Raw genomic sequence first — 15,892 nt, 5'->3', positions numbered from 1 at the left:
CGTAGCTCAATCCATGGGGTGACACACCTACGTCTGAAGACACGCTCTCAAACTTCCTGGACCGGGGCAATGTCTAGGTCACTACGAAATATAGTGACTGGTCAAAGTCTCTCTGCTCCAGGATGGAAGGTGCGAATCATTCAGAGTGGCTCCCCACACTCAACAGCACAGCAGCAGCATCCTTGCACAGGGATGAGTGGAATATCCACTGCCACAAGCAGTGCCTTGCATGAAAAACTGTCACACAAGGAGGAATGGCCACCTTGTAGAGGGACTCCCGTGGGAGCCTTGCATTCTAAACAGGAAGGAAGTACTGATTGAGTTGAAATGAGGATTTCTCTCATTTTCACTTAAACTTCTAATTTGGGCTTACAGCAATTATTGATATGAGATATAATAGGGAAGCACTCTAGAAAATCTGAATAACATAGAACATATTGTATGTCAGTCACCCGTGATCTCAGTACTGATTCTTGAATTTAGGTGGACTTAAAAACAGTGCCCTGTGGGCAGACAAAATTGCCACACACAAGGTCTGTCATAGGCAGATGCTACAGCCAGGGCAGGGCACTTATCCTTGCACCCTCCTCTGCCTTTTGCAAGCACCACTCCTGCTTGGGGTCCATGACTCTCAAGAGCCCCATGTAAAGTGAATGTTTCAGGGAGATGTGATGGGAAGGCAGACACAGCAGCAGGATTGAGGAGGGAACTCAACATTTAAACCACTGTGTATTAGACCATATGCTTACGATAGCATAAGCATATGAGGTTCTCCATCTAATTCTAGCTTCCTCTGTCTGTTAAATAACATCAGAAGCCTCAACCTAGGCAGATGTTTTTTTGTTTTTTTTTTTATTGGTCATTCATAACATTACATAGTTCTTAATACATCATATTACACGGTTTGATTCAAGTGGATTATGAACTCCCGCTTTTACCCCGTATACAAATTGCTGTATCACATCAGTTACCCTTCCATTGATTGACATATTGCCTTTCTAGTGTCTGATGTATTCTGCTGTCTGTCCTATTGTCTACTATCCCCCCTCCCCTCCCCTCCCCTCCCCTCCCCTTTTCTCTCTCTACCCCTTCTACTGTAAATCATTTCTTCCATTTGTATTCTCTTGTCTTACCCCTCCTTTCCTCTTATATGACATTTTGTATAACCCTGAGGATCGCCTTCCATTTCCATGCAATTTCCCTTCTCACTCCCTTTCCCTCCCACCTCTCATCCCTGTTTAATGTAAATATTCTTCTCAAGCTCTTCGTCCCTACCCTGTCCTTGTTTACACCCCTTATATCAAAGGAGTCATTTGGTATTTGTTTTTTAAAGATTGACTAGCTTCACTTAGCATAATCTGCTCTAATGCCATCCATTTCCCTCCAAATTCTATGATTTTGTCATTTTTTAATGCAGAGTAATACTCCATAGTGTATAAATGCCACATTTTTTTTATCCATTCATCTATTGAAGGGCATCTAGGCTGGTTCCACAGTCTTGCTATCATGAATTGAGCTGCTATGAACATCGATGTAGCAGTGTCCCTGTAGCATGCTCTTGTTAGGGCTTTAGGGAATAGACCGAGAAGGGGAATAGCTGGGTCAAATGGTGGTTCCATTCCCAGCTTTCCGAGAAATCTCCATACTGCTTTCCAAATTGGCTGCACCAATTTGCAGTCCCACCAGCAATGAACAAGAGTGCCCTTTTCCCCGCATCCTCTCCAGCACTTATTGTTGTTTGACTTCCTAATGGCTGCCAGTCTTACTGGAGTGAGATGGTATCTTAGGGTAGTTTTGATTTGCATTTCTCTGACTGCTAGCGATGGTGAGCATTTTTTCATGTACTTGTTGATTGATTGTATGTCCTCCTCTGAGAAGTGTCTGTTCAGGTCCTTGGCCCATTTATTGATTGGGTTATTTGTTATCTTATTGTCTAATTTTTTGAGTTCTTTGTATATTCTGGTTATTAGGGCTCTATCTGAAGTGTGTGGAGTAAAGATTTGTTCCCAGGATGTAGGCTCCCTGTTTATCTCTCTTATTGTTTCTTTTGCTGAGAAAAAACTTTTTAGTTTGAGTAAGTCCCATTTGTTGATTCTATTTGTTAACTCTACGCTATGGGTGTCCTATTGAGGAATTTGGAGCCCGATCCCACAGCGTGTAGATCATAACCAACTTTTTCTTCTATCAGATGCCGTGTCTCTGATTTAATATCAAGCTCCTTGATCCATTTTGAGTTAACTTTTGTGCACGGCGAGAGATAGGGATTCAGATTCATTTTGGTGCAAATGGATTTCCAGTTTTCCCAGCACCATTTGTTGAAGATGCTATCCTTCCTCCATTGCATGCTTTTAGCCCCTTTATCAAATATAAGATAGTTGTAGTTTTGTGGATTGGTTACTGTGTCCTCTATTCTGTACCATTGGTCCACCCGCCTGTTTTGGTACCAGTACCATGCTGTTTTTGTTACTATTGCTCTGTAGTGTAGTTTGAAGTCTGGTATCGCTATACCGCCTGATTCACACTTCCTGCTTAGTATTGTTTTTGCTATTCTGGGTCTTTTATTATTCCATATGAATTTCATGATTCTTTTATCTATTTCTACAAGATATGCTGTTGGGATTTTGATTGGCATTGCATTGAACTTATAGAGAACTTTTGGTAATATCGCCATTTTGATGATGTTAGTTCTGCCTATCCATGAGCAGGGTATGTTTTTCCATCTTCTAAGGTCTTCTTCTATGTCTTTCTTTAGGGTTCTGTAATTTTCATTGTATAAATCTTTCACCTCTTTTGTTAGGTTGATTCCCAAGTATTTTATTTTGGGGGGGGATATTGTGAATGGAGTAGTTGTCCTCATTTCCGTTTCAGAGGATTTGTCGCTGATATACAGGAATGCCTTTGATTTATGCGTGTTGATCTTATATCCTGCCACTTTGCTGAATTCATTTATTAGCTCTAATAGCTTCTTTGTAGACCCTTTTGGGTCTGCTAGGTATAGAATCATATCATCTGCAAATAGTGATAATTTAAGTTCTTCTTTTCCTATTTTTATGCCTTTAATTTCTTTTGACTGTCTAATTGCTCTGGCCAGTGTTTCGAGGACTATGTTGAACAGAAGTGGTGAGAGAGGGCATCCCTGTCTTGTACCAGATCTTAGAGGGAATGCCTTCAATTTTTCTCCATTCAGAATGATGCTAGCCTGTGGCTTATCATAGATTGCTTTTACAATGTTGAGGTATGATCCTGTTATCCCTAATTTTTCTAGCGTTTTGAACATAAAGGGATGCTGTACTTTGTCGAATGCTTTTTCTGCATCTATTGAGATGATCATATGGTTCTTATTTTTAAGTCTATTGATGTGGTGAATAACATTTATTGATTTCCGTATATTAAACCAGCCTTGCATCCCAGGGATGAATCCTACTTGATCATGATGTATAATTTTTTTGATATGTATTTGAATCCGATTCGCCAGAATTTTATTGAGGATTTTTGCGTCAAGGTTCATTAGAGATATTGGTCTGTAGTTTTCCTTCTTTGAAGTGTCTTTGTCTGGTTTCGGAATCAGGGTGATGTTGGCCTCGTAGAATGAATTTGGAAGTTCTCCCTCTTTTTCTATTTCCTGAAATAGCTTGAAAAGTATTGGTGTTAGTTCCTCTTTAAAGGTTTTGTAAAACTCTGCTGTATACCCATCCGGTCCTGGGCTTTTCTTAGTTGGTAGTCTTTTGATGGTTTCTTCTATTTCCTCTATTGTTATTGGTCTGTTTAGGTTGTCTATATCCTCCTGGCTCAATCTGGGCAGATCATAGGATTCAAGGAATTTATCTATGCCTTCACTATCTTCTATTTTATTGGAGTATAAGGATTCAAAGTAATTTCTGATTATCTTCTGTATTTCTGAAGTGTCTGTTGTGATATTGCCTTTTTCATCCCGTATGCTAGTAATTTGGGTTCTCTCTCTTCTTCTCTTCGTTAGCATGGCTAAGGGTCTGTCAATTTTATTTATTTTTTCAAAGAACCAGCTTTTAGTTTTGTCAATTTTTTCAATTGTTTCTTTTGTTTCAATTTCATTAATTTCAGCTCTGATTTTAATTATTTCTTGCCTTCTACTTCTTTTGCTGTTGTTTTGCTCTTCTTTTTCTAGGATTTTGAGATGAAGTATGAGATCATTTATTTGTTGGTTTTTTCTTTTTTTGAGGAATGAACTCCAAGCAATGAATTTTCCTCTTAGAACTGCTTTCAATGTGTCCCATAGATTCCGATATGTTGTGTCTGTGTTTTCATTTAACTCTAGGAATTTTTTAATTTCCTCCTTGATGTCTTCTAAAACCCATTGATCACTCAGCAACCTATTGTTCATTCTCCAGGTGATGCTTGATTTTTCCTTTCTTCTTTTATCATTGATTTTCAGTTTCATTCCATTATGATCAGATAAGATGCATGGTATTATCTCTACCCCTTTGTATTGTCTAAGAGTTGCCCTGTGACATAGTATATGGTCTATTTTTGAGAAGATTCCATGTGCTGCTGAGAAAAAAGTGTAGCTACTTGATATTGGGTGGTATAGTCTATATATGTCAATTAAGTCTAGGTTGTTAATTGTGTTATTGAGCTCTATAGTTTCCTTATTTAACTTTTGTTTGGAAGATCTGTCCAGTGGTGAGAGAGGTGTGTTGAAGTCTCCCATGATTATTGTATGTTGGTCTATTAGACTCTTGAACTTGAGAAGAGTTTGCTTGATGAACACAGCTGCACCATTATTTGGGGCATATATATTTATGATTGTTATGTCTTGTTGGTGTATGGTTCCCTTGAGCAGTATGAAGTGTCCTTCTATATCCCTTTTGATTAGCTTTGGCTTGAAATCTATTTTATTAGATATGAGTATGGACACTCCTGCTTGTTTCCGCGGTCCATATGAGTGATATGATTTTTCCCAACCTTTCACCTTCAGTCTATGTATATCTTTTCCTATCAAATGCGTCTCCTGTAGACAGCATATTGTTGGGTCTTGTTTTTTGATCCATTCTACTAGCCTGTGTCTCTTAATTGGTGAGTTTAAGCCATTAACATTTAGGGTTATTATTGAGATATGGTTTGTTCTTCTATCCATATTTGTTTATTGATGTTACTAAACCTGATTTGTTATCCTCTTTGACTACTTTCCCCCCTTTACTGTCCTACCTCCCATTGTTGGTTTTCAATGTTATTTTCCATTTCCTCTTCCTGTAATGTTTTGCCAAGGATTTTTTGAAGAGATGGTTTTCTAGCTGCGAATTCTTTTAACTTTTGTTTATTGTGGAAGGTTTTAATTTCATCTTCTAACCTGAAGCTTAATTTCGCCGGATACACGATTCTTGGTTGGAGCCCATTGTCTTTCAGTGTTTGAAATATGTTATTCCAGGATCTTCTAGCTTTCAGAGTCTGTGTTGAGAGATCAGCTGTTATCCTGATTGGTTTACCCCTAAATGTAATCTGCTTTCTTTCTCTTGCAGCTTTTAAAATTCTCTCCTTATTCTGTATGTTGGACATCTTCATTATAATGTGTCTAGGTGTGGATCTCTTATGATTTTGCACATTCGGCGTCCTGTAGGCTTCTAGGATTTGGGATTCTGTCTCAATCTTCAATTCTGGGAAGTTTTCTCGTATTATTTCACTGAATAGACTGTTTATTCCTTTGGAATGGAGCTCTGTGCCTTCCTGTATCCCAATGACTCTTAAATTTGGTCTTTTGATATTGTCCCATAATTCTTGGATGTTCTGCTCATGGTTTCTTAGCAGACTTGCTGAGCTGTCTATGTTCTTTTCCAGTTGAAATACTTTGTCTTCATTGTCTGATGTTCTCTCTTCTAAGTGATCTACTCTGCTGGTAGTATTCTCAATTGAGTTTTTAAGTTGGTTTATTGTTTCCTGCATTTCTAGAATTTCTATTTGTTTGTTTTTTATTACCTCTATCTCCCTGTGAAATTGATCTTTTACTTCCTGGATTTGTTTGTCAATGTGATCTTTCATTGTCTGATTTTGCTGTCTCATGTCTTCCTTGAGACTCCAGATCATCTGAAGCATATATATCCTTAACTCTTTATCTGATATTCCATCTGTTGCAGCTATTACCTCTTCTAAAGTTGAGTTGACCTGCATTGCTTGTGGTCCTTTCTTTCCTTGTCTTTTCATACTGCTCGCGTTTCTTTCTGCTTGGTGCAACTGTTGTGTTTTGAAATTTACCCCCTATTTATTTATGTTGCTCTTGTATACTTGAAAAGTCTCCCTTGCAGGTGCGGGCGGCGGCTGTGCCCCTACTCCAATTGGGGTGACGTGTCTACCACACTGGCGGCTCTCTGGGCCTGTTCCGGGAGTGGAAGGCGGCTCTGCTCTGTCCCTATTCCAATTGGGGTGTCGTGACTACCATGCTGGCAGGTCGCTGGGCCTGTTCCGGGCGTGGGCGGTGGGCTTGGCTGGCGGGATTCCGCCTAATGGCAGTCCCTAACCTCCCTGCTTGCTAATTAATGGCTTCTCTGAGGCGCCACGCCTTCTGTAGCTGCGGGGCAGGCCGCGCGAATCAGTTGGCCTGGATCTCCGGGGTCCTGCTGCTGGCTGTTTGATGTTGCAAGCTGTTGGCGAGTGGTGGTGTATCCTTCAGCTTTCCCGGATGGTGGCCGCTGACTGCCTGGATGGAGTGTCCGCTGTTTTGATGTTGCACTCTGAAGGAGAGTGGCGGTGTATCCTTCAGCTTTCCCGGATGGTGGCCGCTGACTGCCTCGGTGGAGTGTCCGCTGTGGGGGATGGGACTGTACCGCTTCCTTCCCCTTCTGAGATCCCGTGCTCGGCCCAAGGGTCCGTGTGGGCTTGGCTGGCGGGATTCCACCTAATGGCAGTCCCTAACCTCCCTGCTTGCTAATTAATGGCTTCACTGAGGCGCCACGCCTTCTGTAGCCGCAGGGCAGGCCACGCGAATCAGTTGGCCTGGATCTCCGGGGCCCTGCTGCAGGCTGTTGGGATCCCTGGCACTCTATCACTTTGATTTTTTCTGCTTGCCCCTCCCCCAGCGATGGCTAGCCAGGTTTCCTTTTGGCTGCTACTGGGAGGAGGGGTTGGAGGTCAGGTGTCTCTAGTTTCCCCCTAGTCTTTATGGAGGCTCAGCTTGATACTCCCTCTCCCGGCAAGCCTAGGAGAGATTTTATGCGAATTCCCGCTGTCTGGGGGGTGAGCTGAATGACACCGACCTGTTTTGATGTTGCACTCTGAAGGAGAGTGGCGGTGTATCCTTCAGCTTTCCCGGATGGTGGCCGCTGACTGCCTCGGTGGAGTGTCCGCTGTGGGGGATGGGACTGTACCGCTTCCTTCCCCTTCTGAGATCCCGTGCTCGGCCCTAGGCAGATGTTGAAAGAAACAGGAAGTCAGTTCCTGCTCCCTAAAGGCCACCTGAGGAGGAGTGGCTTCCAAGTTGATCCAAGTTGCTAGGCATGGCAGGTGAGTGTGTGTGTACATGCCTCAAAGTCATGGTCCTTGTGAGCTCCCGCTGACTACTGACCAGTGACAGCCCCAGAAGCAAACTCACAGATGGCGGTAAAGTTTATAAACAAACATAAGGTGCACCTACAGCATGGGCCCCAGTGGGGCAGACATGTCACTTTAGTCAAGAATTGGCATCTGTGCTACAACCAGAAAACCATGCATGCATGGAGGAAAGACACCCTACACCAGGGAGGGGCATGGGTGGAACACAGTGTTAAGACAGCAAATGCTGTGAGGGGTGAGACATTGTGGCTGGGGCCAGAGGAGGAACGGAGAGCCCAGGTGCAACGGCCTGGCCCATGTTAGAAAGTGCAGTGTTCATTTGCAGGCCCAGGTGGTAGCATCTGGGGTGGCCTTGCTCATGGGCCTGGCTGCTCTCCTTTCTGGTTAATATGGAGAGCTGGGATCATCTGGGAGAGGGTCTGAGGATGGACAGGCTTGTAAGTTACTCTGGTGGAGCTGTTCCTTGCAGGAAGTGGGTCTTTGCAACCCACCTGTTTTTTTTTTTTTAAAGAGAGAGTGAGAGAGGAGAGAGAGAGAGAGAGAGAATTTTTAACATTTATTTTTTTTTAGTTCTCGGTGGACACAACATCTTTGTTGGTATGTGGTGCTGAGGATCGAACCCGGGCCGCACGCATGCCAGGCGAGCGCGCTACCGCTGAGCCACATCTCCAGCCCCAACCCACCTGTTTTTTGTGTGTTCTGGTTGCCTCCAACCATCACTAGGAGTCTGGGAGTCAGGGATTAACTGAAAACCCAGTAACTCCTAGATAATTCTTGGAAATTCGTTTTTAAATCAAACCCCTGGCTGAAGCTTGTTTTTGTTGTCTTCTTACTAAGCCTGTTATTTTGGATTCTTGTGGATTGAGGTGATGTCAGCCATTCCCACTGGCTATTTGCATTTATTCTAGTAGTTTTAAAAAGCTGGGATCCTTCACATGAGGCAGTGGGCTTTCCCTGATTCCTCAATTATTCAGGAGTGTGTGTCTTTGATAACCTGTTATTTTTTTAAATTTTTATTCTAATTTGTTATATATGACAGCAGAATGCATTATAATTCATATTACATATGTAAAGCACAATTTTTCTTTTCTCTGCTTGTATACAAGTATATTCACACCATTCATGTCTTTTTCATATATGTACTTAGGGTAGTGATGTCCATCTCATTCCACCATCTATTTTTACCCCCTTGCCCCCTCCCTCCCTCTCCTTCCCCTTTGCCCTATCTACAGTTTGTCTATTCCCATGTTCCCCCTCCCAACCCCACTTTCCATGCTCCCCCTCCTTATATCAGAGAAAACATTCAGCATTTGGTTTTTTGGGATTGGCTTACTTCACTTAGCATTATATTTTCCAACTCCATCCATTTACCTGCAAATGCAGTGATTTTATTCTGTTTCACTACTGAGTAATATTCGGTTGTATTTATATATACCACATTTTTTAATCCATCTACTGAAGGACATCTAGGTTGGTTCCACAGTTTAGCTATTGTAAATTATGCTGCAGTAAGCATTGATGTGTGTCTGTCCTTGTAGTATGCTGTTTTTAAGTCCTTTGTGTATAGACAGAGGAGTGGGTCAAAAGGTGGTTCCATTCCCAATTTCCCAAGGAATCTCCATACTGCTTTCCATTGGTAGCCTGTTATTTTAAGGTCTATAAATTCCTTGGTTTTCATTGAAACCAGGTCCCTCTGTATTTCTTCCATCTTTCGGGATCAGGCTCACAGAAGACCCCAGTTCTTGGAGCCACTCTGTGTGGGCCTCTCCCTAGAATAGCACCTGTGTCCTCCTGGTCTGGCCAGAGTGTGCCAGGGGAGCCCCAGAGAAGGCAATCTCCATCCTCCAGATCTGAGCACATGTCCTCAGGAAACTTTGCTGCTCCATCCACTGAGTAGCAGCATCCCTTCTGGGTACTCACCCTCTCTGTAGGAGCAAGTCCACAGAGCTGCAGCAGCCCCAGGCTCTGTTGTGTTTCTTGTGTCAGTGGACACTGGTCAACATCACAACACTGGAATATTTCTTTGAGCAGCCATACTGGCCCTGGGTCAGCTCCATGGCTCTTAGAGTCCTTGGGCCATCCCAGGACATGTGTAAAGTCTTGTCCTTCATAGCTCCTCCCCTACTACAGTTATTGTCCTCCCAGGTCCCTGAGTCCCGTCCTAAGAGAAGATTGACTGCCCTCAAGGGCCAACCATTTCAAGGAGCACCATGGGAGGAGAGGCTACACCCACCACCTCAGCCCTCAGAGCTTACCCAGGGTCTGTTGAACACACCATACCCCCTCAACTGGGTAAAATTATAAAAGTTCCCATCAGATTGTTGAATAAGCCCCAGATGAAGGACATAAATGAGAAATCAAATCCTTTCACAACCAGAGCTGACCTTCAATTCCCTTTTTACAGCCTCATCAGGATAATAAGAGCTGCCTCCAACCAAGCCCTTTGCCTGTGCCCCCATGACTGGGCAGCTGGCTTATGCAGGGTGTCTCCACAGATGATAACCATACCAGCTGCCATGTTCTGCAGCGACATAGGCTCCTGGCTCCCTACTAGGGAAGGGCCACACCGAGAGGGCTGTCCAGTAGCAAAGTCTACCATTCCCTGTGTCCCCATCCTTGGACCATTACCAGGACAGCATATCTTTGATTGGGGATTTATGATTGTTATACAACTCCCTAAGAATTTTGTTTCTTTGACTCTTCCTGTGCTGTCTCTCCCTCAGTGTCCTCCCCATGTTTCATGTTTCCACTCTTCAATTTAGGATCTGCCACTTTCTCTGTTTTTTTCCTATGTGAAAAATAATTGAACTGTTTTCTTTTCCCCACAGGTCAGCAATTTGGTCAATTGATGACAACCCTGTTAAACACAGTTTTTCCGCAAACAGTCCAGAATGACATGAACGTATGTGTTATTAAGGTAAGAAGAATTTCATCCTCATTACATTTCTCCACAAAATACACTGTGCTGTGATCTTCAAAGGCACATAGCACATGTGCTGTCTTGAAATGCAGACTTAATTTAAAATGACAGACATGTCAAGGCAAGTTAAAAAATAGCAGCTCAATATTTACAATAATGATGATTAAACATCAAATGAAAATTTTATATTTACAAGACTTTGGGGTGTTACCACTGAGCTATCAATGTAAGCGATACAATAGATTCAAAGATTAAAAACCAAAGTCTTTAAATTAAAAATATTTATGTACATAAACCTGTTATAACACTCATCACAAAACTAATGAGGAACAATAAGTTTTCAAAACAGCAACTCTCTCAAAACTATTTAACATGAGTATAGTTCAAAATACACCAATAACATTAAAACTCTAGGAAAATCCTATGGTTCTCATTTCAAGTTTTAAAGTAATTCCCTCCCACAGCCCCTACATGCCCATTCAAAACATTCTAGGCTGTGACCACTGAATATATAAAATACAGGCAGGATCATTTACCTCAGAAACAATTTTTATTCAACATCTATCTAAAATGTCAGAGGTGACTGGGGAAAATGGAACCAGAATGAACGCAGCAAATATTAAGAAATAAATTCTGGCTTAAACCCTTTATTTAGAAAATGAGATGAAAATTGTGGAATATGGGAAGAGTTACATGGAATATCCTATTATTGCAAATTCACTTTGTTATGAATAAATCTCCATGCTTGGGATCTTAGGAGGTGCTTGCCCAAGATGAATTAAAAGGAGAAGGTGAAAAGACAAATTCCAGTGGGAGAGAGAGATCCGTGGCTAAAGTTTCACTTTAGACTGAGATCAACCTTTCATCAAAGCTGAATTTGGGATCAGTTGCTTGTAAAGATTTCAAACATATCCTGTGTGACAAACTGTTCTCTCTCAGATCTGGCTTAGCAGCCATGGAGCATCCAGCACATTTCTAGGAGGTCACCTGTGTGGCTGTGAAGCTGACTGGGAGAGTCAGAGTGCTTCAGCATGTGCAGAGGGTGGCTGTGGGTGGGTGGACAGGAGTGGATTAAGTAGTTAGATCCTTGAGCATCCTAAATAGACAATAAATGACCTTGTCATCAGGCCAGGGATACAGAATTTTATACCTCCCCTCAGACTGATGACCTCAAGCCAACATGGTTCCAGGACTTCTAAGGAATCCGGGTGTGATTTTGGCCCCACACTCAGAGCTCAGGATCATAAGCTTGAATCTGGAAAGAAAAGAGCCCTCACAAAAGCTGATAACTACAGGATATTAAGGGTTTTGAAGTTATTTTTTCTCTATAAAATAACTTCATCTTGATATCATCTTTCTAGTAGCCATGATTAACAGTCTACAAATATCTTACAAATAAACATTGAGAGAGGCATTACTCTATTAACTATGTTCTTTAGGCTATAAAGGAGTAATATATCAAGGTATAATTATTAGATTTATTTAGCCTAGTGATAAATGAATTAACTATATGTGGATGTCACTGCCACATTTTACCTATTATTAACATGGACAACATTTATCAGGAGCATATTCTGTATTATATGTTACGTAAGGTTAAGGGACATCATATTTTCAGCTTTCTTTTCAATAAAAATTGAGCCCATTTTTCTATTTTATATGAGGTAACTAAATTATGCTATCTCTGGAAAATTTTGAAAAGATGCTTTGACAAATAACAATTTTTTTGGTGTCCCACCTAATCAAGTTTGAGGAGTTGATTTTATCAAGAGACAGGTTTATCATTGTCTCTGATTTCAGTAGAATAACGCTTTAATGTTGGTGATATTCCTGCTTGCGTACATCAAAAAGTTACATGCTGAAGCTGGTGTGGTGGCTCAGTGGTAGAGCACTTGCCAGCATGTGTGAGGCACTGGGTTTGATCCTCAACACCGCATAAAAATAAATAAATAAAAGTGTCTGGGGGGCTGGGGTTGTGGCTCAGTGGTAGAGCGCTCACCTACCATGCATGAGGCACTGGGTTCGATCCTCAGCACCACATAAATGTAAAATAAAGATATTGTTTCCACCTAAAACTTAATAAATATTTTTTTAAAAAGTGTTGTGACCATCAAAAATTAAAATATTTTTTAAAAAGTTACATGCTTGGATGCATCTTATAGCATCTAAACTCCATTATACATTCTACATATCAATAAGCCTGGCAGATTTGTTTAAAACTAAAGAGTACCTCTCAGTGTTCTGGACAAATAATTAAACTGTAAATCTACTTAGGTTGAAAGTAGAAATTAATTGTGCAAAGATTGAATGAATGGAATATATATATATATATATATATATATATATATATATATATATAGCATTAAGGTTCCGTTCATCTCATTTTACCCATTCCTTTAAAGTACACTATAGTTTACAATTGGCAGATGTATCTGTATATAAATATATATTAAAGAGCAAAGATATAGGGGCTGGGGATACAGCTCAGTTGGTTTGCATCGCATGCACAAGGACCTACCTTGGTTCAGTCCCCAACACCACAAAAAAAAAAAAAGAGCAAAGATATATATCTTAAAAAAGTCACCTAAGTTCTGCTTTATTAGACTATATAGTTCACTTATTGCATTGAAACTGAACTTGGCTTTACAATTTTATGTACTTTCATATTTCCTCAAGATAGGAATTTATTTTCTTGAAATTGGACTTTCTTTTATTACTTAAATCAGTTGTGTATCTATGATAAGTTACCACCAAATGTTAGATTGCACAGAGTAAATTGACATACATATTGGGTATGCACACATACACACCCACACACAAACTTATGACTGCCAAGGAAGTCTTTCGCTTCCTGCACAGCCTCCAAAGCTTTCTCCTCCCCAGATCCCACCTGCAACTACTCACCTTCCTGTGTCTCTCCAGTCAGTCCATCCCTCTCCCCCCACAAGCACACACAGCCACATCCACCTCCTCACACACCTCCCTGGAAACCCAAGTGTTCCAGCCCACGAAACAGATGAATTGCTAGTGCACTCTGTGGAACAGGGGATGCTGGGTGTAGCTATTCCCATAGAGGAAATGAAAGATGTTTTATTTAGGAGCCTAGTTGTCCTCCTCCATGTCGTTGGCAGGTAGCTGGGGAAAGAAACCAGGTTGCTCCTCAGCAGTACTACCAGGTAGGACCCCTCTCCTTAAAGTCAGCTTCCCATAAAAGAGACCAGGTGGACCATCTTCATACAGGACTGCACCACCCCTATTAAGTGTTACAGAGGACCATCCTTTGGTTCAGATGCCTCTGCCAAACAGAACCTTCTAAAGGACTCTAGACTTTGTCTAGAAAGCAAGGAGTAACACAATTGAGGAGGAGGCATAAGGGGTGGTTGAACCCATCTGGGAAGGATTTTCAGGGGGTATGTAGAAAGCCACAGACTTGGAAGACACCTGTAGGAAGGACTAGCAGGAAGCACTTCACACGGGACCTGTGCTGAGCAAGGAATTAGGCATGTGTCTTGGAAATACAAAGGCAGAAGGCAAAACAATATTGGTGTAGATACAGGAAGGAAGAAAGAGAGAGCAATGAGATGTGGCTGCACCTCCAGTCTCTCTGCCAGGGACAGGATGTGCCCATGCTTTCCTCCACTCCTCTCAAGTGAGCTTTATGTTCCCTTTGGTTTTCTTTAATTTTTTAAAACTGGCCTTTGGGAAGCTTGTGTGTTTGTTTTTACTAGGAGAAATATTTTTTAAAATCCTTTGCAATAATGCTGTAATATCTTCTACACAGGGCAAACAGGACAAAGAGGTTAAAAGGCAGAGGGCAGAGGGAGTTCCAAGATGGCAACTAGAGGGAGGCTGCCATTCCTTGTCGCTCCACAACTTGGGATTCAAGCAGAGGTAATACTGTTTCTCTGAAGGCAGCCCTGGCTACCCACTGATCTCTTGCTGTTTACCCCCCATTCGTCTGCCCCTAACCCCTAACTCTAACTCTAACTCTAACCCTCCCTTCTACAATCAGTGCTTTCAAAAGCATTTGGTGGAATGAATATGAAGTTGTATAAAAGATGTATAAATGCTGCAAAAACAGACTGAAATATTTTGATGATATCAGAAGAAGAAAAGGAAAGAAGAGTGTATTTAGGATGCAGATTTAGAATAACAAACAGAACGAGGGTCAGATTGCAGTTTATATCAGTCCTGGGGTGGCTTTGGCCTGGGCTCCATGTAGTACTGTACTCAGGAAAGAGCCTTCCACATTCTTGAAGAAGATGGACACATCAGAGGGGCAGCCTGGGAACACCTCAGTGGCTCAGCATTTTCTACCTTGTACTTGTGACTGGTAGTAAGCAGCAGATGAAGCTCCTTGCACCTGTGATATCATTGCAGCCTTCTTTGGAGAGTTTTAAAGTAGATGCTAGTCTTCTAAGGATAAACCATAGTGAACTTCCAGAGGCACTAGCTATCCCATGTATATCATGAATATTCATTTTCAAAGACAGTGGCATGAGTTCCACCATGATGGTTTAAAATCTACTTATTGCCAAATGCCTCTTAGACCACTCCTCATAGGACACCGTATTTTATCGATTCATTTCTATACCATCTGCTCAAGCTTCAATTTTGTGTTTCTTAAAATACCCAGTTCTCCAAGTTGCCTTATGACTAAGTAAGGTTGGAAAATTCTACATGTACTCCTTTCCTGGAGAATTACCATTTCTATTGCAGTTTAGACTATCAGCCTTTTCCAAACTCATCTGTCACTATGTAATGCCAGTGAATATTTAGCAGTACTTATGCTTGGGATACTTGATACTTCAGATTTGTTATGTTGATGAAAGCAGAGTATGCACATTGTTTATAATGTGTAAAACATAATAAGGGCTCAATAAATATAGAGTTGTTATGATTCTTAGCTAAAGGTCCTGCTCTGTCCTGAGCAATACTCACAAAAGAAAGACTACACCTGGATCTGCCAGCTGCTGCTGGGTGACACTATGGGAGTGGAGATGGTTGCCGCATCCTTTTTATCTTATGTGATAAGACATTTGGGGCCAGTGGGCAAGGTGCTGTGAATCTAGGCAAGGACAGGATTACTGGCCACAGCTGACAGACATTCTATAGCACACTCAGGCACATCAGTTTCTGGCAGGGTGGGCAGGAAGCACCACCTCTGGCACTCAGTACCAGGACTATACACCAGCTGAACCAGGATGTAGGGTGTCATTGAAATCCTGGCAGTCCATTGGAACATCTTCACCTCCCTGTTGCCAGTGGGTCTCAAGTCCCAAGATCTCTGTGCCATGATCCAAGGTCCTGACATCCAGCCACCTTATTTTCTAAAGATCCCTGATGAAGCTAAGGAAGAGTCTCTCACAGGAGTCCTATAGCCCCAAAGAACATAGCTCAAACATCTGAATCCACAGGAAAATGCTGCTTTCTCCCTGGCTCTGTGTATTTCCA

The 15,892-nt window shown here is 41.8% G+C and overlaps 1 protein-coding gene across 1 annotated transcript in view; it reads left to right on the top strand.

Moving 5' to 3' along the window:
• Positions 1-15,892, top strand: part of LOC113193555 (sperm motility kinase 3A-like) — a 47,470-nt gene that overhangs the window by 10,897 nt on the left and 20,681 nt on the right. The window contains exons 2-3 of the mRNA XM_026404183.2: positions 10,347-10,435; positions 14,220-14,329. The gene's annotated coding sequence lies outside the window, so the exon portion shown is untranslated. The remainder of the gene's footprint in view (positions 1-10,346; positions 10,436-14,219; positions 14,330-15,892) is intronic.

The sequence above is a fragment of the Urocitellus parryii genome, chromosome 9 (assembly GCF_045843805.1).
Source record: "Urocitellus parryii isolate mUroPar1 chromosome 9, mUroPar1.hap1, whole genome shotgun sequence".
Taxonomy (NCBI): Eukaryota; Metazoa; Chordata; class Mammalia; order Rodentia; family Sciuridae; genus Urocitellus; species Urocitellus parryii.
This window is presented reverse-complemented; position numbering and strand designations above follow the sequence as displayed.